Source organism: Labeo rohita, chromosome 23 (assembly GCF_022985175.1).
Source record: "Labeo rohita strain BAU-BD-2019 chromosome 23, IGBB_LRoh.1.0, whole genome shotgun sequence".
Classification (NCBI taxonomy): Eukaryota; Metazoa; Chordata; class Actinopteri; order Cypriniformes; family Cyprinidae; genus Labeo; species Labeo rohita.
The window spans coordinates 12,249,489-12,275,369 of NC_066891.1; the positions used below are offsets into that span (position 1 = coordinate 12,249,489).

Below are 25,881 nucleotides of genomic sequence, written 5' to 3' on the forward strand. Positions count from 1 at the left end.
GAATGTTTCCAACATTCTGTTGTTGGAATTCTTGGTAAATTTCACAGCAGTTGAGGTGTGGGTCAAGCGGCGTCTCAAATTTCGTTTCATTTGCACCAGGACAGAGAGACGCCCTTCCCTAATGATAGTCAATATTACAAATGACTTTTAGGACATAGGCATACTGAAACTCGTCTGTCTCTGCTTAAACTTGCCAGAAGGAGACAGGCTTTATTTTCCAGAACAGTCTGCTGATTTGCAACTGAAGAGCACTGTCAATATAAGGAAAAGGTGAGGTTTCAAGGACTCGGACTGTTTACCTGTGTCATCTAGAAGGGTGCAATTGCTTTTTCCCCGCGAGGAGATGAAAATGCTTCTTAGTTTCTAATCTGTAGCCTATCATGTACTATGCCGAAATAAGGCTTTCGGAAATAGATGTATAACTGCAGGAGGTGCATCTCCTCTGTATTAAGCCATTCACATTAAAACAATGTCGAGGTGATATATTTAAATCCGAGTCCTATTATTTTTATTGTTATTTTGCATTTTCTCATTCCCTGCCTCGCATCTTTGGCTGCCAGATGTGTCCCAGGCTGAAGAATTATTCCTCATCCCTTGAGTCAAATAAATGCAATCAATATGAGCATTGCTCTCAGGCCTTGAAATATTACATTAATGTTCCATGTGGTGACATTTTAGCTGGAATTTTCAAATACATCATGAAGGCTCAAATTAATATTTATCAGTGAGAGCCTTTTTTATGATTTGCAAAACAGTATTAGCACTGAACTCGAATTAAACACGTGGTGAGATCACAGTTATTGTAGATTACCTTCAGATGAAAGGATATTTTTAACCTGTATCCCCGAGACCAAACGTGGATGCAGAATACAAAAGATGTCTATTACAATACGTGGTCTTACCCACGCAAAATACAGTTATCTGCCAAGTTTCATCGAGTAAATTACGCATGAAAATGTGTTTATTGCATTCTCGGATTGCTTTCTTTTTTTGAGCTCTTACCTGTAATGAATACTGTAAATCAAATAAAGCAAATTGCAATGTTTAATATTTTGATGCTATATTACATCCTAAGGCTCGTTTAACTTTTTTCATGCATACGGAAACACTTTTAATACAGAGAAGCGTGACGCTTCGTCCGCTAGACAAACTTTTTTTGTTTAAAGCTTCCAAAACAATACTGTCAATTTAATAGTATGCATGCAGCACTTCTGGGAATTGCATCTTATCATTTATAGATCTGTTTTAAATTATTCTTGTCATTGAATCCAAATTTATGCCGGCATTGATCTCGAAGGGAAAATATTAAACGATTTGGGGTCGGTGTTTGGTGACCCGCAGGTCAAGGAGAATTTAACATTGGTGTTATTGAGCGTCGCGCGCTCTCACCTGCCGCGGCTCTCGTGCTCCCTTTTGTTTCTGCTCATTTGCATTTTGTGTGCGTGCACGACGAACAGATTACCGGAATGCGATTTGAGACTCAAAGTAATCATGGACTTAGCCTATACCTCTTGAGGACTTTTCAAGTCAGTGTTTTTAGTTGGAAACTATGATATTGTTTATCATTTTCCTCTCACATGCTGCTCAAATGTGATACACCACATGACCAACATTTTTTTTGCTTGCCTAATTGTTTCAAGCTTTTTTCTTTTAGAAGACAGTGCTGTATCATGCATACATTTTAAGGCAGTTCACCCAAAATTGAGTATGTACTCACCCTCAGGCCATCCAATATGTACATGAGTTTGTTTCTTCATTAGGATAGATTTGGAGAAATTTAGCATTATGTGCTTGCAGTGAATGGATGCCGTCAGAATGAGAGTTCAAACAGCTGATAAAAACATAACAATAATCCATGTTATCCACACGACTTCAGTCCATCAATTAACGTCTTGTGAAGCGAAAATCTTCATGTGTGTAAGAAATGAAGACGTACTGCCTTTAAACTGTTTATGGCACCTATTCACTGTGGAAGATCCATTGGTGAGCAAGTAATGTAATACTAAGGCCCTGTTTACACTAGTGCGTTTACACTAAAACGATCCGCGTCTACACTGGCATTTTATCTGCATTTAGGAATGATCTCCGTCTACACTACCAAACCAAAAACGCATGTCACATGACCATTCATGCAGGTACAACCATAGATACGTATAGGTAGATTCGGACACGTCTACGTGCTTGGAGCGGTCACATGATGCATCTACCTGCACAAATCTATGGGTACAACAATGAACATGATGTTACTGTTTACACAGTCGTCAAGGATACGCAGATCGAATGTGGGCAGCCACGCTATCATTTTCAAAAGTCTCTGTTTTGGTCCGTTTACATTGAAACGCAGCCCCGGAGTTTTCAAACTAAAATGGGGTCTGCAGTGTTTTCAAAAGTCTCCGTTTTTGAGGGTTGAAAAGGCCGAAGTAGTGTAAACGACAGGCGTAACTGTAGCAAAAGTTATGCCTTTTAAAATGAAAATGCACTAGTTTAAACGCGGCCTAAATTTCTCCAAATTTTCAGCAAGTGAACTATTCCTTTAAAGGGATAGTTCACCAAAAAATGAAAATTTGCTGAAAACGAACTCACCCTCAGGCCATCCAAGATGTACATAAGAGTACGTAAGAGTTTCTTTATCAGAATAGATTTGGAGAAATTCAGCATCATATCTTTTACTCACCAGTAGACCCTCTGTAGTGAATGGGTGCCGTCAGAATGAGAGTTAAAATATCGGATAAAAGCATAACTGTCATCCACAAGTTATCCACACAACTCCAGTTCATCAATTATCATCTTGTCAAGTGAAAAGCTGTGCGTTTGTAAGAAATGAAGACAGTTTACCTTCAAACTGTTTACGGCACCCATTCACTGCAGAAGATCCATTGGTCAGCAAGTGATGTAATGCTAAATTTCTCCAAATTTTCAGCAAGTGAACTATTTATTTAAAGGGATAGTTCACCAAAAAATGAAAATTCTGTTATTAATTACTCACCCTCATGTTGTTCCAAACCTGTAAGACCTTTGTTCGTCTTTGGAACACAAATGAAGATATTTTTGATGAAATCCGACAGTTTTCTGACCCTGCATAGACAGCAACGCAGCTACCACTTTCAAGGCCCAGAAAGGTAGTAAGGACGTCGATAAAATAACCAACCATCCAACCTTAACTAAAAAAAAGTCATTATTTTTGTTTTCTTTGCAGACAATTATTCACATAGCTTCATAAAATTAAAGTTGAACCACTGATGTCACATGGACTATTTTATCAATGTCTTTACTACCTTTGTGGGCCTTGAACGTGTCAGTTGCCTTGCTGTCTATGCAGAAAGCTCTCAGATTTCATCAAAGATATCTTAATTTGTGTTCTGAAGGTGAACAAAGGTCTTACGGATTTGGAACGACATGAAGGTGAGTAATTAATGCCAGATTTTTTATTTCTGGGGGAACTATTTAAATCATAATTCTGCTTTAATTGATCTATTTTTGTTTGTATGCATGAATTGAAAGTCTTTAAAGTAGCCAGTCTGCAAAGAATCCTTTTATGGGTACAAACAGTAGGACATAGTCCTGCATTGCCCACAAGTGAACTTACTATTTTAGGAAATTAAAGATTATACTATCCAACAGCAGTCCCCCAGCCCCTAAAAATGCCAGTCGCCTTTCCCCCTTCACCACCTACTCAGATCTCAGCTGAATGCTGTTCGTGAGCAAGTTTTAATGTCTGGCACTGATCGTGTGATCATGTAAACCGGTAGATATGCTGTTATGAAGCTTAGGACAGTAGAAATGCTGCCAGGGAAAGCCGCTCTGGCATTAGCGTGTGCTATAAAATGAGCTGTTTTCCTGTCATTCGCAGTGCTTGTGTTTGGCCCGGTTGTGGCGGTTCTTGCAGAAGCAGGTGTTACAGCTCGGTGCAGTTCTCCCCTGTGGCCCTGTGATGGAGAACATCTGGAGAGCCTCTGTTCCGCCCCTTCTTTCCTGTTCCCGGTAAGACCAGGCAATGTAGTGAGCAGTATGGTGCATGTCGACACATGGCTCCCAAGTCCCCCCACAGGGTAAAGAGTGCCTCACATTCAAAATTACACACACAGCCTGTGTCACAGGGGGGCCTCAATAAGTTTGATTCTGTGAATATGAAACAGATAATTTGGGTGGTTTAAGCTTCCTTATTTCCTCAGTGAATGAGGCTCAATTCATTAACATTAGTTCATGCATTAGGTATTATAATGTTGCAGTAATTTTACATTAACTATTATGTTATCAGTTACATTTTTAATGTTTAAAGTATCTTTTGCTCAGCAAGGCTGCATTTATTTGATAAAAATACAGTAAAACAGTATTACAACAGTGCAATATATTTACAATTTTCTGTTTTGATAAAATATTTATACATTTTATAAAATAGAGTTTTCTATTTTAATAAACTTTAAAATATAATTTATTTCTGTGATGCAAACCTGAATTTTCAGCAGCCTGTCAGGCTTATACAAAAATATTTTGTATTATTATCAATCTTGTAAACAGTTATGCTGCTTAATATTTTTGTGGAAAAATATTTTTTTAAGGATTCTTTGAATAGACAGTCAAAAGAACAGCATTTATTTCAAATAATTTTTTATAACATTCGAAATGTATTTACTGTCACTTTTGATCAATTTAGTGCATCATTTCTGAACAGAAATATCAGTTTCATTAAAAAAGAAAAAAATCTTACTGACTTTTTAACATTTTAAACTGTAAATATTAGAAATCAGTTTAAAATTACATTAAAAACTTGAAGTAACATTAAGGTAATTCATAACATGAATTAGCTATGAATGAGTGTATATATGAATTAACAGTAATCTAGATAAACAAATACTGAATAAAAATTGTTGTTCATTGTTAGTTCATGGCACCTAACTAAAGTGAATGAATTGAGTTTTTTCTTTTTTTTTTTTTTTTTCTTTTTTTATTAATTTGACACATGAATGCTGTTTTTATTTTGTTTACATTTTGGGCTAATGGCAAAAGAATGTGTCTGGGTTTTGAACTTTTTGTGTAGCGGGATAAAATTATGATGCTGGATTTTTCATCATTCTATCTTATTTTAAATGTGCATTGGAAATTTGCCAGATACTGAATATTATGTGTAACGTACATGTCAGATGATCATTAACGTGTTAAAGTTCTCTCTCTTCTTGTGGTTACTGTATAAAATCATTTCAACAGTAGTTATATAAAATCATTTAGGTCAGAATTTCTCACTTTGGCATTAAAATCTTGGAGATGAAAAGGAGATGCTGGTCGATGAAAGAATAATTAAGGTCCATGTACAAATGATAGCGCTTTTATCCAAGGTCAAATAGCCCTCGAAGCAATTGAGCTGTTTTCTTCAAGTGCAAAGTGTACCAGTACACGCTCACCTAAATCATGTAATGTCATCACATCATTTAAATGATCCCTGGAAGTGAGATTGCACATTGACTGGAATGAAACATTAAGATCTTGTGAGAAATAATTTCGAGTCGTACTGAAATCACTAGTCTGGAGTCCCAGGCAACTGTGATTCAAAAGTAGTCATAACTGCCGCAGGTCTGCAGTATAAGCGGGCACTGACGGTTTTTCTTCCCAGAAGCCCCTGCAGAAATAACATAGCATACACAGGAATGTTTGAAGCAGAGATTTAATTTTCCTACCACTCTCCATTCGTATAATATATGAAATGAACCTCCAAATTAATTTGCAGGAAGACTCTATAGTAACAGTGTAATCTCAGTGTTAGAGCACAGTTGCAAATGGATTTCTGTCTGTTGTAATTTCATAAGATGCATTCTGGGGGGTCACCTTAAAGGGTGTCACCATTTTTTAAAGCCAAAACCATCCTGCATGCTGTCAGCAGAGAGCTCCTTGCAATGCAGTCAGGTTTGTGCCATCAATTTGCAAAGTATCACGTCCTGTCGTTTGGAATATCTGTTTTATTGAGTGGTATTGGCACAGATGAGATATTTTATATCCAGATGTCCATAATAAAGTCAGGGTGTCTTCTTACTTATGCTCTGTGTTGTGCTTAGAACTGATCGGAAGTTTACAAATGTTTGCATAGATGAGTAGAACAGAGATATCTCAGGTGCTTTAAGTCTCATTGCTAAATGCGGAAGTTGCATTGAGCACCCTAAAAAAAATCATGTGTTTATAAGTCTTTTAGACATTCTAATTCATAAAGAGCAACGTACATTAATTTTTTTTTCATTCTCTCAGAAAATGAAGTGTCCCCCTGAGGAACTTTACTCATGAAATCTAAAAATAAAATAGAAAAAAATCAGTTTCTTGGGGGAACACAATCCGCCAGGAACACAAAGTTCAATACTTTTGTAAGAGGATGCAAATGTTTTTTGCGAGAGAGCTGAAAATTTATTTGGGAGAAATAATACTTTTGCTGAAGAACGCAAATGTTTTGTGAGAAAAATGCAACATTTCTTGTGAGAATGCAATAATTTTGCAAGACGAAGCAAATTTTATTGGCGGAAATCAATACTTTTGCTGAAGAACGCAAATGTTTTGTGCAAAAATTAAAATTTGCTTACAAAACTTATATGAAAGAAAATAATATGGTGGTAGGAAAAAATTCAGTTTCTTGGCTGAACGCAAACCTTTTGTAAGATAACGCAAATGTTTTGCAAAGAGAGCTGAAAATTTCTTGGGTGAATGCAAAACCTCTGCAAGACAATGCAAATTTTATTGGTGGAAATCAATACTTTTGCATAAGAACACAAATGTGTTGTGAGAAAATGCTACTTTTTTAGGGGAATGCAAAACTTTAGCAAGACAATGTTATTTTTTTGAGGAAATCAATACTTCTGCATAAGAACGCAAATGTTTTGTGAAAAAATACAAAAATTTCTTGGGGAATGCAATATTTTTGCCAGACAACACAAATTTTATTGGCGGAAATCAATACTTTTGCATAAGAACGCAAACATTTTGAAAGAAAGTGCAAAATGTTTTGACAATGTAAAGTTTATTGGCGGAAATCAATACTTTTGCATAAGAAAGCAAATGTGTTGTGAGAAAATGCTAAATTTCTTGAGGGAGCAATACTTTTGCAAGACAACAGAAAGTTTATTTGTGGAACTCAACACTTTTGTATAAAAACACAAATGTTTTGTGAGAAAATGCAAAATTTCTTGGGGGAATACAGTACTTTTGCAAGACAACGCAAAGTTTGTTGGTAGAAATCAATACTTTTACATAAAAAAACTAATGTTTTGTGAGAATATACAAAATTTCTTGAGGGAATGCAATACTTTTGCAAGACAATGCAAATGTTATTGGTGGAAATCAATACTTTTGCATAAGAACACAAAAGTTTTGGGAGAAAATGCAAAATGTCTTGACAACGCAAAGTTTATGGCAGAAATCGATACTTTTGCATAAAAACTCAAATGTTTTGTGAGAACATGCAAAATTGCAAGAATGCAATACTTTTGCAAGACAACGCAAAGTTTATTGGTGGAAATTAATACTTTTGCATAAGAACGCAAATGTTTTGTGACAATTAAACTTTGTCACAAAGTGGAGAAAATAATTTGGTGGGAGGAAAAAATTACATTTCTTGGGGGAAACTCAATGCTTTTACAAGAGAACACAACTATTTTGTGCAAGTATGCAAAGCTTTTTGTCTAAAGCAATACCTTTGCAGGAGAACGCAAATGTTTTTCGAAATAACGAAAAGTTTCTTCAGTTTTTTTTATTTTGTGTAAACGCACTGAATTATATTTTTTCTTCTTGACTCATATTATTTCATGGTTTCACAAAAATGTTGCATATTTTCGTTTTAATTTCCCAGAGTCTGCTTTTTCCTGTGAATGTGATAACATATTGTAAGTCAATTAGACACTAATCCACTAAAGTCGATCAAGCATGTTAAAAATGGCTGCACAGGTGCAATCAGATCAGCTCCGACCGAGCTTGATTACGCAGTTGGATGTATCAATGTCAGACATCTATGCCTCTTTTTCTGTCTTATATGGGAAGGAAAAAGAAAACTTTGTGACGGCACGTCTGCAAGTATTTCCATCTGTCTTCGTTTCAGCATGGTTTGAGGTAACGGATCACAACAGAAGGAAGCCAATTTTTAGGCATTATCAGATCTATCTTTTAGCAAACATGTCACTTGAGGTTTAAAAAAGTCAGCAACTTTCACATTTCTAAATGAGAGGTTCATTTGACACTGTGTTGCCTCCTCTAACACCTGTCAGGCTATCTGTCACGGGCTGGAGGTCTTCTCCACCGCCATAATATTACCCCTTATACTGCAAATCCACTCAGCATTTGCAGAACTTTTCATACGTCAAATGATCCCACCCAAATGTCCCATAGGACATAACTCAGAGCCTAAATTTAGGCAATATATTAGGAGAACCTTTAACTGGCCCCGACTGGCTTTGCTTTTTTGTTTGCTGGGACATTTAACACTACCGGACAAATTAGCTACTCCTATTGAAGTTCTTCTTTATAGTGAATTTGTCTCTGAAAGTTCTGACATTTACTGGCCGACTTTATTCGACCGACAGTTATAAGGCGTCCCTTGTATAACTCGGTATGGTCTTTTAAAAAGGTTAATAGTAATCCGATGTCTTAACTAAATTAAAATGAAGAGGAACTTCCAGTATTCTCTCCGTCATCCTTCTTTCAACGGGAGACTAAAAAGCCACACTTTCCCTCGCCGGTCCTGAGGAAATCCGATCAGATTGCTTGTTAATTTCATCATTTCAGAGTTTTATGGATTTTCCAGTTGGTGCACTTTTCATAAACACGCTTTTCACCCCACACACCCCCTCCGGCCTCCCCTGTGTATGTCAGCATTTTCTCTGTAGGAAGAATCTGGAGGGCTGAAAGTTTATAAATAAGCCTTCTATCAAGTTCCACAACAGGTGTGACCTCCCTGTGTCCTAAAACTGAACACTTTCAAGGGCTGATATCTGAAAAGAGGGGGTTGGGAGCAGAAGAGAGGGGATTTACTGCTATCTAAAATAGAGACCTTCATCAACCACTGACTATTACCTTCCAAAGCGGTGCATGACTCCTGGCCTTAGTTTGTTTTACGCAAAACACGCTTGCCCTTGCTTCTCCTTACTCACGTATCAGGCCTTTAGTCGGCCCATTAAAGTTGGGCACGGTAGAGTGCGGCAACCGTAGTTATGATTAATAAACAGAATTTGCAGAGAAAAGCTCCAGGATCATCGAAGACCTTCTCTCGTAGTGAACGCGCACTTGCGCTTAAACCATATGTTCCATGACGATATCCAAACCGCCTCCCTACGAGCACTCATATACCTTCCCATCTACGGACTAGAAGAAAATCATTCCCTTTTCTCTTAACAGACTTGTCGAATGTTCAATAGGAGTCTAATGCCCATGGCAGATGGACAGTAAGTGCTATGAGCAGCTCCTTTAAAGCTCACCACTGACCACATTACGATGTTTGCATCATTTACAGAACAGGCACATATGCTTTTATGTGGTGTACGCTCAAAGCACATGATTTCTCTGCATTCGGATTATATTTTTCCATTTTACTCGGCAAGAAATCGTTTAATATTTCCACTAGAGCCTTCGCAAGATGCTTTTCTGCTGTTCGACGAGTCTAGTATCTTGTCTGTCATTGCATTAACAAAGTGGCAAAAGCTACCCTTTGTATGGTAAAGAGGTGTCGAAGGGCTGGTCCCAAGCACACAATGATTTTTATTTTTTTTATACTCAACCTGAAGGGCATCTTCTTTCCCCTCGCAGCAGATCTGTTGCACTCTGAGGGCAGCAAACAGGTGAGGGAGAGAGGGAAGGTTTGTTGGATTATTTTACATTATTTTGATTAATTATTCAGATGCCTCCCATTCTGCCCGTAATGACTTGGTATGCTGCGGTTAGAAGCACTGAGCTGTCATAACTTACCCTGAATGACTGGCATGAACTTGAGCAACTACACACCACATGATACATTTACACAACCTGCAAGCAATTCCAGGACACTTTGAATGAAACGCTTACCACCACTAAATGAAAAATAATGAAAAAAAGGCAATTGCAAGTTTTCATCTCACATTTCTGACTTTTGTCTGCAATTGCGAGAGTACGTCATTTTTTTTCCCCAGATTTGCGTAATACAAACTGGCAATTCTGCCTTTTTTCCAGAAGTTTGATATATAAACAATTCTGAGAAAAAAAGTCAGTATTGTGTTTATATCTTGCAATTCTGACTTAATTTCTCAGAATTGCGAGATATTAACTCACAATTTTGAGAAATGAAGTCAAATTTATACTCAACCTGAAGAATTGCGACATTATTTTTTAGAATTGTTTATATCTTGTAATTCTGACTATTTCTCAGAATTGTGTGTTTATATCTCAGAATAGTGATGTCATTTCTCATTTCTCAGAATTATGAGTTTATATCTCATAATTTTGACTTTATTTCTCAGAATTGCGAATGTATATCTTGCAATTCTGATGTTATTTCTCAGAATTGCGATGTTATTTTTTTAGAATTGTTTGTATCTTGTAATTCTGATAATTTCTTAGAATTGAGTTCATATCTCATAATTGTGATGTTAATTCTCATTTTTTTTAGAATTGCGAGTTCATATCTTGCAATTCTGATGTTATTTCTCACAATTGTGAGTTTATTTCTTGCAATTTTGACTTTCTCAGAATTGTGAATTTATATTTTGCAATTCTAACTTTATTTCTCAGATTTGCAAATTTCTATCTTGCAGTTCTGATGTTATTTTTTCAGAATTGTGAGTTTATTTCTCGCAATTTTGACTCAGAATTGCAAATATGTATCTTGCAATTCTGACTTTATTTCTCAGAATTGCAATGTTATATTAGAATTGTTTATATCTATAAAACTGAGCAAAACTGACTTTATTTCTCATAATTGCAACATTATTTCTTAGAATTGTGAGTTTCTTTCTCACAATTCTGACTTTATTTCTCAGAATTGTAAGTTTATTTCTCAGAATTGTGAGTTTATATCTTGAAATTCTGAGTTCATTTCTCAGAATTGAGTTTTTTTCCCGCAATTTTGACTTTTTATCAGAATTGCAAATTTATCTCGCAATTCGGACTTTATTTCTCAGAATTGTGAGTTTAGATCTTGCAATTCTGACTATTTCTCAGAATTGCAACTTTATTTTTCAGAATTGCAATGTTATTTTTTTGAATTGTAAGTTTATATCTCGCAACTCTGACTTTATTTCTCAGAATTGCAAGTTTATGTCTCAGAGTTCTAACTTTGTCAGAATTGTGAATTTTTATCTTGAAATTCTGACTTAATTTCTCAGAATTGTGACTATTTTTCACAATCGCAATGTCATATTTTACAATTATGATTTTTTATCTCGCAATTCTGTTTATATTTCTCAAAATTGCAACTTTATTTTTCAGAATTGCAACGTTATTTTTTAGAATTTTGAGTTTATATCTCGCAACTCTGACAAGCCATGTCGGACATACTATTTTGTATACATATTTTTTTTTTCCAAGAAATTCAAACAATAAATACCTTTTTGTGGCTTTAATGTTTCATGACAGATCGCTGTAACACCTCAGTTCAAGCAGCACGTGAACCAATCATCTCTTTCTCTTTACTAGTTATAGCATGAAATAAACATGAATGAACATTAAAAGACATCTTTGTTTCAGCTGTGGAAAGTTGTCAATTCACATCATTTTCAAGTTCAAGTCCACCAACATTAATCTACCCTCCAGTCTGGTTTGTTTGTCGAACAAAAATTCTTCATTTTGATTGGTCAAATCGCCTGTCAGAACTCACAAAAGAAGTCAGGATTGTGAGATAAAAAGTTGCTATGTTTTTTTAATTGTTCAGTGGCAGAAATAGGCTTCCATAAAAATGCAACGTCTTGTCTTTGACCCATATATATATATAATAGAAAAATATTATGATTTTATTTTCAAATTTTCTTTTTCCAGGACTGCCCTGCTCTTTGCATCTCTTGCTATAAATAATAACTGAATTGCACATTCCCTTCATTCTTAAGACCTTTCTTTCCCAGCATGCTCTTCACGTTCCCCATAGTGGCTAAGTGATATTGAGATCCAAGTAAGCAGCACAGGATATTAGGAATCGAGGGTATGTAAACATTTGAACATAATACTATGATGAACCAAATTATTTTGTCTTGTGCAGTAGGCTTCTTTTTTTTGTTAGGATAAACAGTGCATGTAAAGTTATGCCCACAACTATATCTTGCAAACCAATTAGTGAGCAATTATGCATTTAGGCAGACATGTTTACTAAGTGCATTTAAGCTATACATTGTAGCAGTACATGCGCTCCCGTGATCTTGGAGTTGCCAGCGCTGTGCACTAGCACCTAATGTTTTTTGCTAGTCCCCCTCCATCAGGAAACACATCAGAGCCGTGTCTGTCTAATCTTGGTACTTCCTTTATACAGTAATATTAGCAGTAAATAAATGAAGTTTGCATTTAATTAATTTAAGGGTGCATAATGTTATTTGATTGAAATGTGCTGTGAATTATTACATTGGGAGCTCGATGGGAGTTTGATTGGACAAAACTCTGAATGTGGCTAATGATTCAGTGAGGAGATAAACAGCTGAAATAGCTCCACGTCAAATGAGAGATTAGTATACAAGACCAAATGCACGGGGCACAGAGCACCCTTTGTCTCACCCCCTATCGGAGAGTGTCAAAAGCGTATAAATATTTCAGAATGAGGTGTGCGCACGGGCGAAACTCCCCCATCAGGCATCTGCTCTCTGGGTTCTCGGAGGGAGACAGGTGCAGATGCATGAAAGAGGATTTCATTTCTAAAATAGCATTTAGCATTTTCCTTCTTCTGGAGATCCCTGTCTGTGAGAAATTCTCGTGTAATCATACACCACGCTCTCAGAAAACTTTCAAAGTTGATCCTCCGAGACATATGGTGGCTTATCCAAAGGAGAGGATAGCAGGAAAGGGGGTGAAGAGGGATTTATACATTCAGACAAAGAAAAAAGGACACAGAAAGTGGCTCATAAAGAAGTTGAATCTGAATTATGGAAACATGGAAAACAGTTTACAGAGTAAAATGGAGTCCAAAAGCCCGGAAGTGTTTGTATTTGGCATTTCTTACTAATTTAATATGAAATTTACGTGGATTTCTTAGTATTTAGTTTGTCCCCTTTAAAACTGATAATCATGTTAACCAGCATGTTTTTCTTGGGCTTCAATGGAGCAGGCCACCACATGAGGGCCACCAAGTTGAGATCACATGACCCTCTGAATCAGTGTTAGTTTAGTATTATTATTACTTTGTTATAGTATTTAATTTTATATTTTCTGTTTTCATTTTAATTTTAGTTGAAGTTTTAGTTAATTTTGTCATTTAAAATAAAAAACTATAGTTTTTAATATGTGTTTTTAAATTTCAGTTTTAGTTCGTTTATTTTAGTACATCATGTAAACTAAATGGAAATATTACATTGGCAACTAGTTGAAATAAAACAAGTTTAAGAATATTTTATTTTCGTAAAAGTTTATTTATGAAAATGTTATTTATTTATTTTTAGCTAACTATAATAACTTTATTCTGAGTACTACTTAACTTATCTTTTTTTAATTTATTGCTAAATGTCAATATTAGATATTTAATTGTGTATGCTCATTTTCACTTTTTAGATTACCTTTTGGTCATTTAAAGTAAATTTAAAAAAAAAAAAACAATAATAATTTATCAATGTAACATTAATTAAAAAAAAAAAAAATTATTTATATACACATTATAATGTTGCAATGCCTCAATTCACTTGCAGTATTTTAAAATAACAGCTTATTTATTTACTTTTTTTTTTTTGCCAGTATTTAATTGTAATATTAACATTGCTTATTTCACATAAATTGGTTATCTGTCATAACATCAAAATAATTAAAAGCTACACACACACATATGTATGCATTAGGGCTGTCAGTCATTTTTTTTAATGTAATTGATTAACATTAATTACAGGGTGAACTATCCCTTTAATGTTGTTGTTGTTGTTGTTGTTGTTATTATTATTATTATTATTTTTTTTTTTTAATGAAATTATACTCTAAATAAGAAACTAAATTTGCCAGCAGGTGGTGGTAAATATCTTCATGAGTCATTCACTCATTTGATACGATTTGTTAAAACAGCTCATTCATTCAGGAATGAAGTAAATGGCTCTCTTTTTAAATGGGCATTTGAATCATTGATTCACATGATTCGTTCAAAACACTGATTCATTCGGAAAATAAATACCACTGTGTTGCTCAGAGATGCGCACAAATTCTGCCATGGCTTCAAAGGTAATATGTTCTCTGCAAAATTGAGCAAAAACACATAATATAATGTTTAAAATAACACAATGTCAATTGCTTGTTGTATAAAATCACATTTAAGGTCGTGATAGATCGGAACAAAATCAGCACTAGTGTCATATAAATATAAGACAAAACACCATACAGGGACATTTTTTGCTCCAGTATTTTGAATTTTAGAACATAACTGCATTTATGGAGCTGTTGCCCTGCAATATATATAATAAACCACTATCGATTCTTAAATCACAATCGATCTCTTGGTCTATGCTGTTTTCAGTTGATGTATGGACAGTACATATAGTGCATCTTCCTTCCAATAACTAGCAATAGGCTAGGTTTTGTGTTACTTTTGATATGAAACAAAGTCTCAGATTTTAAATTTTGTCTATTTCCTTAGGAAATTCAAGCAATAAATACCGTTTTGGCGCTCTTTAATGTGGCGTGACAGATCGATGTTGTTTCTGTGTACTCAACTGTGCGTAATCAAACACATAGGAAAACATTTGTGATATTTCATTTTTGTTCTGTATCCTGTGCTCTGCTGACTGGAGCGCACTTGCCACCAACTGGAAAGGAGTTGGAATTACAGCTACAATTTGAACAATAGATCACCCTCAGTGCAAACTGTCAAAATGACGGACAGCCTTCAGATTTTTCTGTCACTGATAAAAAAATTTCTGGAGAATTTTCAGTTAATGCGACCTCTGATGTATATATAAGTATGTGTGTGTGTGTATATACATGTATGTATGTGTGTGTGTATATATATATATGTATGTGTATATATATATATATATATATATATATATACACACACACACACACATACATACATACATATATATACACATTTATATCTGTGTGTGTATATATGTATATGAATATTTATATGTATATATGTATAGTATATCATATGATTTATAGGTTTAATTGAAGATATCCTAGATTCTTATAGCGTTCACAGACATTTCGACTCTGTATCTTGCCGAGCTTGTCTTGTTTCATAGTCCTCATATGGTGATCTGTTTAGATCCTGTCTCATCTTTTCTTGTTTTGCCAGTCAACATAAAGTTCTGCTCAGTGGCTTGTCTCCTTAACTTAACAAAGCTTAGTGCAACTCGGTTCAAAGATTTAATTGTGTTTTGCAAAGGATGTGCTAGACAGAATGGCAAAGTTACAAGGTCTCTTCCGCTGTTAAGCACCATGAAGAAAACCGCTGTGATATTAAGACTAATATCTTTGACATTGTCTTGTGATGCTTGTGTTAAAAGGCCTGTTTATTTTCATCATTAAAAGAATGTGTTGTCTCCTGAACACGCGGGTCGAGCTAGCACTCCCAGTGAGGCTGTGCGTCTTGTGTGTGTTTTTTTTTTTTTTTTTTTTTTTTTTTCTTTTTTTTTAGTTTTTCCATTCCAGTCATCAAATGCCGCTCGCAACATAATGAGAGATGTGGCAATTAATTTTCTTTTAATCAAGGTCGAAATGAAGTAAATTGGTACAGCTCTGCAAGCCCTCATTTTCTATTTTTGCAGTGATGCAAAACAAATACGATAAAATTATGGCCCTCCTCACCTTCAGTAATTAGAAAGCGTGAATGATCAGAGAAGATGATATGTGATATACAGCGTCTGCAACTCTCTCCCCCAGAGATCGCATTCCGTCTCTTTTGAAACAGATGACCATGTTTTCCTCCCCGCGCTCGCTGCTCTCCTCTTCCCTTTTTTCCGCACTTGAGTTACAGACAGAGAGAGCAGCTCAACGTGACATTGACTGCTGTGTTGTTGTAATGCCTCTCAAATCTTATTAAAGACCACGACTGCAAAAGACCTCGCTGACTCCACACATTTCCATTAACTGTGTTGTTTCAGTATCCTACAAGCTGATTAAGAATTTATTAAAATTAGATTTTAACTCTGCGCCCAGATATCTTATCAGCACCATATGGCTGTATGACGAGCATTGTTGGTAGACAGCATTAATAAACACGGAGCATTGGTCCCTTTTGAAATGGTTCCACTATTTATATCACTGGTTCTTTGTTAGTTTTGGTTCAAAACCCAGAATTTCCGGTTGTTTAGCGTACAAAAGTGTGCTATTATTTGCATTTAACAGTAGTTTCTGCTTTCCCAGCTTAATTTGCAGAAGCCATTTGCAGGTCAGTTTCCCTGAAAAATATAAACACTGGGGCACTTTTAGATACTGTAGGGATGCACAATATATCATAATCATATCAGCATAAGAGATTTTGGTAACACTTAACAGTTTGTTCACATTAGTTTACGTAAACTAACAATGAAAAATACTTCTAAGGCATTTAATAATCTAAGTCAATGTTATTTTCAGCACTTACTAATACATTGTTATTTAAAATTTATAACATAAACTAACAATGAACATTTGTATTTTTATTAACTAATAGGTAACACTTTACAATAAGGTGTCATTTGTTTTCATTAGTTAATGTACTAACTAACATGAACAATGAACAATACATTTATTACACTATTTATTAATCTTTGTTAATATTAGTTAATAAAATACAGTTGTTCATTGTTTAGGTTAGTTCACAGTGCATGAACTAATGTTAACAAACACAACTTGTGATTTTAAAAATGCATTAGTAAATGCTGAAATTAACTAAGATTAATAAATGCTATAGAAGTATTATTCATTCTTAGTTTGTGTTAACTAATGTAGTTAATAATGAACCTATAAAGTGTTACTAACGTAACATATTTTTTTATATATTACCACTACAGATTAAAAAAACATGTTACGTTGGTAACACTATAGGTTCATTATATAAAATATTATATGGCCAATGTTAAAAATATATGTTATGCATGGCTATTTTCCCTATTTTTAGAATTAGATTACCTTTGTAATTTTAATTTTTTGAAGGTTTGTAATTAATAGATCAATAAATTAATTAATTAATTAATAGATGGATGGATTAATGACTGTGAATTAAAAATGCTCTAAATATTGCTACCATATTGGTTATTTGCTGATATTAAACTTTTTTTTTTTTTTTTTTAAATCAATACGTATTCAGTTGTGCATGCTAATTTTCCCTATTTTCTCACACAGATAATGTTTGCTGTCATCCAACACATTAAAAGCACTAATAATATTTAATAACACTGTTAAATGTGATCTGTAGCAAATTTAAAAATGATTATCCGTTTTTCATTTGTACATTACAACGCTGTGATGCCCAAATTCACTTTTAAATGCATTTTAATTGCTCTGTTTGTTTGAGCACCCCATCCAATGATGAGAAATTTTGACTCCATCTTTAGCTGACCAATGGCAGGCAGGTTTAGGGGTTATTTTTTTTGCAGTTCTGTTTGGTGACACTAGTGCCACACATTTAACTTTAAGGTACCCCTATTATGCCATTTTGAATATTACCTTTCATGCAGTGTGTAATGTGAACGCAAACAATCTGCAGAGCTGAAAAGCCAGAAGTGCACGATAAATGAACTTTGTCTCTGATAGAAAGAATCGACTCTAAACAGCCTGAATGAGTCATTTGTAATTCGAATCCCAATTCAGTAATGCCGTCACATTGTAACACATTTGCATAATGCTGAACAACTTGATCCCGCCCACAAACTCTCAGTAGACCAATCACAACAAATTGTGTCATCTGACCAATCAGAGCAGAGTAGGCTCTTGGAAAGAAGGGGTTTTGAAAGATTGATTCTTTGAACTGCTTCAAACAACTTGTTTGAGAATTGTTGGAAAATGTTAATAAATGCATACTTTAAGGAAACAAAAGCACTGTTTGACATTGCATGCATGTAAACCTATTGTGGGAAACTCCCGAAACAATTTGTGACCCTGGACCACAAAACCAGTCGTAAGTAGCATGTAACATAAGTAGCATTTAAATGCCAAAAATTATTATGATATTAAGTAAAGTTCATGTTATAGTAAGATATTTTGTAAATTTCTTACTGTTAATATATCAAAACTTAATTTTTGATTAGTAATATGCATTGCTAAGAACTTCATTTGGACAACTTTAAAGGCAATTTTCTTAATATTTAGATTTTTTTGTACCTTCAGATTCCACATTTTCAAATTGTACCTCAGCCAGATATTGTCCTATTGCCAATGGAAAGCTTTTTTATTTATTTAACTCATTAAAAAAAAAGACTGCTTTTATGGTCCAGGGTCTCATATTAAAAACCTGAAAAATGGCATGGAACACTTCAAGCATTGGGATTTTGTATTAATTGTGGTGTGGGCAATATTGTTTTATATTTTTATCTGCCTAATATGGCTACAATGAATTAAGACCCAAATCCTGAGTCTGATTGGATGCTTGTTGCCAAACACAAAAGATACTAAAAGCATTTTCTCCTCCCTTTAAAGTTAATAAGCCTGTTTATGATGGTATCCTAACTATGCACTATTATATGCTTAGTTTCAGTTTATTATTTGCATATTGTTCACTGTGAGCCTATCAGACAGACCCGCAACTCATTTTTGGGCTGCCATGTACCAGTTGAACCCCTGCTGTAGAGCCTGATTGGATTCACAGCCATTGACGTCAATAACAAAAGGTATGGGAAGTGTTTTATGCTCCCTTTTATTAGGTCATGACCAGTTGAGAACCACTGATTTATATTATACTGTAGACGAATGACTGCAGATGCGCTTTTGAGTTCTGAATAAGCATCCTAAGATTATGATTTACGTCTGCGCTTAATAATATACATGTTTAGAGAGGTTAAATAATTTGATGAAGCGTTCTCCAATGCACGCACTCCAGGGTTTTTGTTTTGATTTGATATTATAATGTGCAGACAAGGCTCCACACTTTCATTTCCTGAGTAAGTGATTAAGGAAGTGACCACCTACCTGTTATTGTGTGTGAGTGGGACAAATAAATGAACAGGGAGAACACATTGTTACACAGGGGGGTTCCCAAACATTAGTGGCAGTAGTTAATGTTTTTATAAGCTTGGTTACTTAAACACCTGTTAGAGGCCCCACATGCTTAATTCTACAGGTACATAGCCTATGTAAGGTATACTGCAGACGAGTGATATTAATAAAACAACCCAAAGGCTGAGAAAGCATTAACTCAAGTCAGTAAAGAAGGGATAGAATTATAACAGCTGCCCAGTCAGTTAAACTTCTCTGTTCTCTCCCTCTCTCTATTCACCCATCAACTTACAAAGCTGCTCCTTATTTACCGAGCACAGGCAGCTGCCAGCACTCCTAACTTCCGGTTGGAAGACAGGCGTCTGCTTCTAGAGGACATTGCTTGTACATATCTTTATCTAATTAAGGTAAATGCCAGTTGCCTGCCCTTCCACGATATGCCAGTGAGTTTCACAGTCGACCTTAATTATGCTCTAACAGGGATCTGTCTGCGGACAGGTATCGAAACAGAGAGAAATGAGACTTTTCCTCTGACAGTAGTATTCAATCATGTAATGGGTTATTCTGTGAAGCGGACCTTAACGAGCATATATGAAGTAACTGGATAAAACGAAACTATAACTAACTAAACTATAACTAAACTTACTCAACAATCTAACCTGTTTGTTTGTTTGTTTGTTCGTTTGTTTTCATCTATGCACATTTTGATCTGAACATAAAATTGTAATACATGTTTATTTTTTTCTTAATTTCATGTCTTTAGATAGATAGACAGATAGATATGATTTAGATAGATAGATATCATGTAGATAGATAGTTTTTTTAATATTTCTATAGATTTATATTTCTAGATAGATATGTATATTTCTAGATAGATATGATTTAGATAGATTTTTATAGTTCTATAGATGGGTAGATATGATTTATATTTATAGATAGATGATAGATGGATAGATAAATTTTTTATATTTCTATAGATGTATTTTTTATATTTATATTGATAGATATTTAATATAGATAGATAGATACATTTATATTTATATAGCTAGATATATATTTAATATTTGATAGATAGATAGATAGATATGATGTAGATAGATAGATAGATAGATAGATAGATGATAGATAGATAGATAGATAGATTGACATTTTATAGATAGATAGACATTTTTATATTTATATAGCTAGATATATATTTAATATTTTGATAGATAGATAGATAGATAGACAGATAGATAGACAGATAGATAGATTTTTATAGTTCTATAGATGGTTAGATATGATTTACATGTTTATTTTTTTCTTAATTTCATGTCTTTAGATAGATAGACAGATAGATATGATTTAGATAGATAGATATCATGTAGATAGATAGTTTTTTTTAATATTTCTATAGATTTATATTTCTAGATAGATATGTATATTTCTAGATAGATATGATTTAGATAGATTTTTATAGTTCTATAGATGGGTAGATATGATTTATATTTATAGATAGATGATAGATGGATAGATTAATTTTTTATATTTCTATAGATGTATTTTTTATATTTATATTGATAGATATTTAATATAGATAGATAGATACATTTATATTTATATAGCTAGATATATATTTAATATTTGATAGATAGATAGATATGATAGATAGATAGATAGATAGATAGATAGATAGATAGATAGATAGATAGATAGATAGATAGATAGATAGATAGATAGATTGACATTTTATAGATAGATAGACATTTTTATATTTATATAGCTAGATATATATTTAATATTTTGATAGATAGATAGATAGATAGACAGATAGATAGACAGATAGATAGATTTTTATAGTTCTATAGATGGTTAGATATGATTTATATTTATAGATAGATAGATGGATAGATTAATTTTTTATATTTCTATAGATGTATTTTTTATATTTCTATTGATAGATATTTAATATAGATAGATAGATTTATATTTATATAGCTAGATATATATTTAATATTTGATAGATAGATAAATAGCTAGATAGATAGATATGATGTAGATAGATATTTAGATAGATGATACATAGATAGACATTTTTATATTTATATAGCTAGATATATATTTAATATTTAGATAGATATTTTTTGCATTTATATAGCTAGATATATATTTAATATTTCGATAAATCGATAGATAGATAGATAGATATGATATAGATAGATAGATAGATATTTTTATATTTCTGTAGCTAGATATTATATAGATAGATAGATTGACATTTTATAGATAGATAGATAGATAGATATTTTTATATTTCTATAGCTAGATATTATATAGATAGATAGATTGACATTTTATAGATAGATAGATAGATAGATAGATATTTTTATATTTATATAGCTAGATATATATTTAATATTTTGATAGATAGATATGATGTAGACAGATAGATGGATGGATATCTATCTAGAAATAAAAATTTTATATCTCGAAATATATATATATAAAAAATGTCTGTCTATCTGTCTGTCTGTCTAGAAATATAAAAAATCTGTCTAGAAATATAAAAAATATACCTAGAGATATATAAAAATATCTATCTATCTATCTATCTAGAAATACAAAAAAAAAAAAAATCTATCTAGAAATATAAAAAAATATGTATGTCTGTCTGTCTATCTAGAAATACAAACAAAAGAAAATCCATCTAGATATATATAAAAAATCTGTCTATCTATACATATAAAGAAATCTATCTGTCTGTTTGTCTGTTTGTCTGTCTAGAAATACATATACAAATCGATCTATCTAGAAATATATATGTGTATTTATACACACACACACACACACACACACATACTGCCTTAATGATATTTAATAATGATTATTTTGTTATTTATTTTATTTTTACACATTATACATATATGACCTGTATGGTGTTTAAACCGTCATCTCAATTTATGGTCAAAACTCAAACCTCAGCTCTGTTTATTTTGTCTGCCTGGATAGTGACTGAGGAACAAACAGCCTGAGATTTGCTTGCAACGTTCATATCTGTCACTCCCATTTACATGGCAGCAAACACCTAATATTTTAAGCTTAGTGTCTTCTTTTGGTGTATTATTCATGCAATGCGATTGAGAGAAGACAACGTGTTAAAGCTCATTATGTTAGAGGTGATTATAGTCACCGAATCCAGTGTCAAGGCTTTCTGCTTGCGTAGGGCAAAGGTGTCCTCACATTAAAAATGCTTACATGTCAGCAGGGCCATATGGACAGTGCTTTATCACTTTGTCAATGCAGACGTTAGGAGTGATATTCATCAGTTTGTCAATTTCTATTGTTCTTGCCTGTTTGTGTAAGTGTTTGCGTAGTTAGGTTTGCATGGAATGTACTAAAAGTATTCTCTTTGTTCCAATTATTCATACACCCCTCCCATTCCAGTTAGACAGCAACAGACACCTAATAGAAACACATTTTACCTGCCCTTTTTGATGACAAAATATTCTTGTTTATGTCACGCTAAAAATGTTGCTGCTGGAACTTCCCTAAATCGTTTTCCGCCTTCTAATGGCGATGACCAGTGACTTGAAAGAAAAATTCAACCAAATGTGGACAGAAGGAAACTAATTGCTTTAAGTGGTTCCACCTAGCAGTATGGCTCTTCTAACCTTGTCCTACATTGCGATTAGCTTTTAATGTTTCATAATTAGTGATGGCACTGGAGAAGAAGTCAGAAGGCTAAGGGTTTGTTGGGTCTGCCCTTGAGAGCCGCTCTAATGAATCAATGGATGGCAATAATTGTACTAGTCATTACTGAATCAAGTGATCTGCAGAATAATGTATTGATTTTTGCTCTTTCTTACTACATAATTATTCTGTATCACAGTATTGCACCATCAGGGGAATCGACTGAAGGGCAAGCAGAATCTGTTCGGAATTTTGGAACTGTCTCATTCGCTTACAAAACAGAGAACTGAACATTTTTTTAAAGAAAGCTTTACATTAATACGTTGCAAAACAATTTATAAAGCTTTATCAATCACTAGGCTATTCTGCGTGTGCCCCGTTTTTCTACATGTCCCTTTCATAGTTCTTGCGTTACCTCAGAGAAGTTCTTTTGTGTAACATGATGTTCAAACCCACCATTTAAAAGTGATGAACCCAACAATCTGAACCGCAGAACATGAGCTTTACCTCTGAACATTGTGGGCTTGTGGGGCTATTTCATCATTAAATATGTACCGTTTGTAACAGTATCCCACAGGCAATAATAGGATGGGGATTTGAACTATGAACATGTCTTTCAATATTTATCAAGCCGCAGATATGAAATATAACTTTATTCCGCTTTAATAGCTAAAAACGTGAAAGGCTACCTTATGTTGTCATTTAAAAATGATTTAAAGTAAACCCCATTTAAAATGCTGGCCAATGTTGATAAAATAATTGGTATTATTTTGTTTTTATACTGTTATTTATTTCTTAAAATTCACAGTTATTCACAAATGTTATCCTTTTTTTTTTTTTTTTTAAAAGCAGTGTAAGGAAATTGTATATTTTAAAAACACTTTATGTTAAACATAATTTTTTTCTAGAAAAAAGCTGAAATCATTTTCTTGTGAAACATACTCCCATAAATTAAAACTTCAAAATTATATTATAATATATATGTATATTATAATATAACTTTCCAGGTTTAATTTATGGAAGTATGTTTTACAAGAGAATGATTTCAGCTTTATATATATAGTTATATAGTTATAGTAATATATATATATATATATATATATATATATATGTATGTATAGCTGAAATCATTTTCTTGTAAAGCACACTCCAATAAATTACAACTATATGTATATATATATATATATATATATATATGTATATGTATATATATGTATATATATGTGTGTATATGTATATATATATATATATATATATATATATATATATATGTATATATATATATATATATATATATATATATATATGTGTGTGTGTGTATGTAAATGTATATATCTGTATCTATATATCTATATCTATATCTATATCTATATATATGTATATATGTGTATGTATATGTATATATATATATGTATATATGTGTATGTATATGTATGTTGATTCAGTTAGAAAATGTTTGCAAAAGTTGATTTTGCAAGATCAGAGCATTGCCTTGTTAGTTGATTATACTATTGATTACCCCTTATTCTTTTTTTATGTCAAGCATGGCACATCACAAAACTGCTAATTAGCAATAATCTGTTTGTCAATAATTCACAAGAGTGCAGAATTTAGATAAGGAGAAGTTCAGGTTTGAAATACATTATCACAGCTCTTTGTGTCCTTTGAGGTTATTTCCTGTTATGGCCTTCATGATTCTGCAAAATCTAGCTTTGATAAAATGAGAAATGATAATAAATGATAAAAGTTAATTTCCATATTTTGTAAAATGTGTGCATATAAAACTATATAATGTACTAAAAAAGAAATGCTGTAATCAATGGAAATTCCACTTCATTTTAGTTTGTTTAAATGTAAAACAGTTATATTGTGTGCACTGAAATATAGTACAACAGAGCATAGCTTATTTTTAGGAAGGAAGAAATTTTATTAAGCAACTGTCACTAAATTGTGAATCCAGAAGGTGACCACAACAATGTCATACGAATGAACAGAATAAAATGTCCCATATCATTCACTGCAGTGCGCCTCAAATCAATACCACAGTGCAATTAACCTGACGGGGGGCGGATATGTGGAATCCACCCCGTATTTTCCAGCTCACTTACTGTGCTAACTGAGATATTCAATTAAGGATTCCTCTTCCCACTCTGAAGCGGCTCTCCAGGGCAGATCTTCCGAGCGACCCGCCCTATGTTAGAAATAGGAAAATCCAATAATAACAACACTAGAAAAAAATGAAAAAATGAGGCAACTTTGATCACGCATGCTCCCTTGTCATCCACCTTATACACAACATTTGTTCTAAGTTGGAAAGTCGCGGAAAAGCCAGGAAGTAACGTTACAGGTAAGACTGTTGTTTTTGGATGAGCTACAGATCTCACTAGTCAGTTTTAACTATTTGTTTATGACTCCAGTGAGTTTAATAAGATCAGGTGTTTATGTTAGAACAGATCGCTTGTGATTAATCCAACGCTTGCGTTTATAATGTAACTAAAGCTTGTGTTTGGAATAGAACGCGTCACTTAGTGCAGAACGTGAGAACTGAAACTCTGCGCACCTACAATCACCTACATGCGGGACAGACGCGAGCCGGTTCAGGGAAACCGTGCGCTGTTTTCTGCGTGTCTAAAAGTAGTTCACAACTTTTTGATCGCTTCCGATAAACTGTGCCTTGGCTGTCGTCATATGTTCGCTTGTTATACAGTTACTAATGCTTAAAACACTGTTATGATGTGTCGCCTGTGTCTCTCGTGTCTTTGACACATACTGTATATGGATACAGTACAAGCCGTAGTGCTTCTTCTCCTTTGATGTCATTCTAGATGTAAATATCAGTGTAAAACGAAAGACAGCTTGACGTTGGAGGTTTTATGAAAGCTTTAAATACCCACAACGTGATCGGGCACCTAACAGGTGTAAGGCATGAGAGTGCAAAGTGAAAGCACTAGTGAAGTATGTACGGTGTGT

The 25,881-nt window shown here is 33.6% G+C and overlaps 1 protein-coding gene across 15 annotated transcripts in view; it reads left to right on the forward strand.

Annotated features, from left to right (window-relative positions):
• The first annotated feature begins 3,924 nt into the window (after window positions 1–3,924).
• Window positions 3,925–25,881, forward strand: part of casz1 (castor zinc finger 1) — a 234,777-nt gene continuing 212,820 nt past the window's right edge. For 13 of the 15 annotated variants that reach the window (XM_051097441.1, XM_051097446.1, XM_051097447.1 and 10 more), the window contains exon 1: window positions 25,087–25,258. The gene's annotated coding sequence lies outside the window, so the exon portion shown is untranslated. Of the gene's footprint in view, window positions 3,982–25,086; window positions 25,259–25,881 lie in introns of those variants that run through there. The other 2 variants (XM_051097448.1, XM_051097449.1) reach the window with 2 other exon arrangements.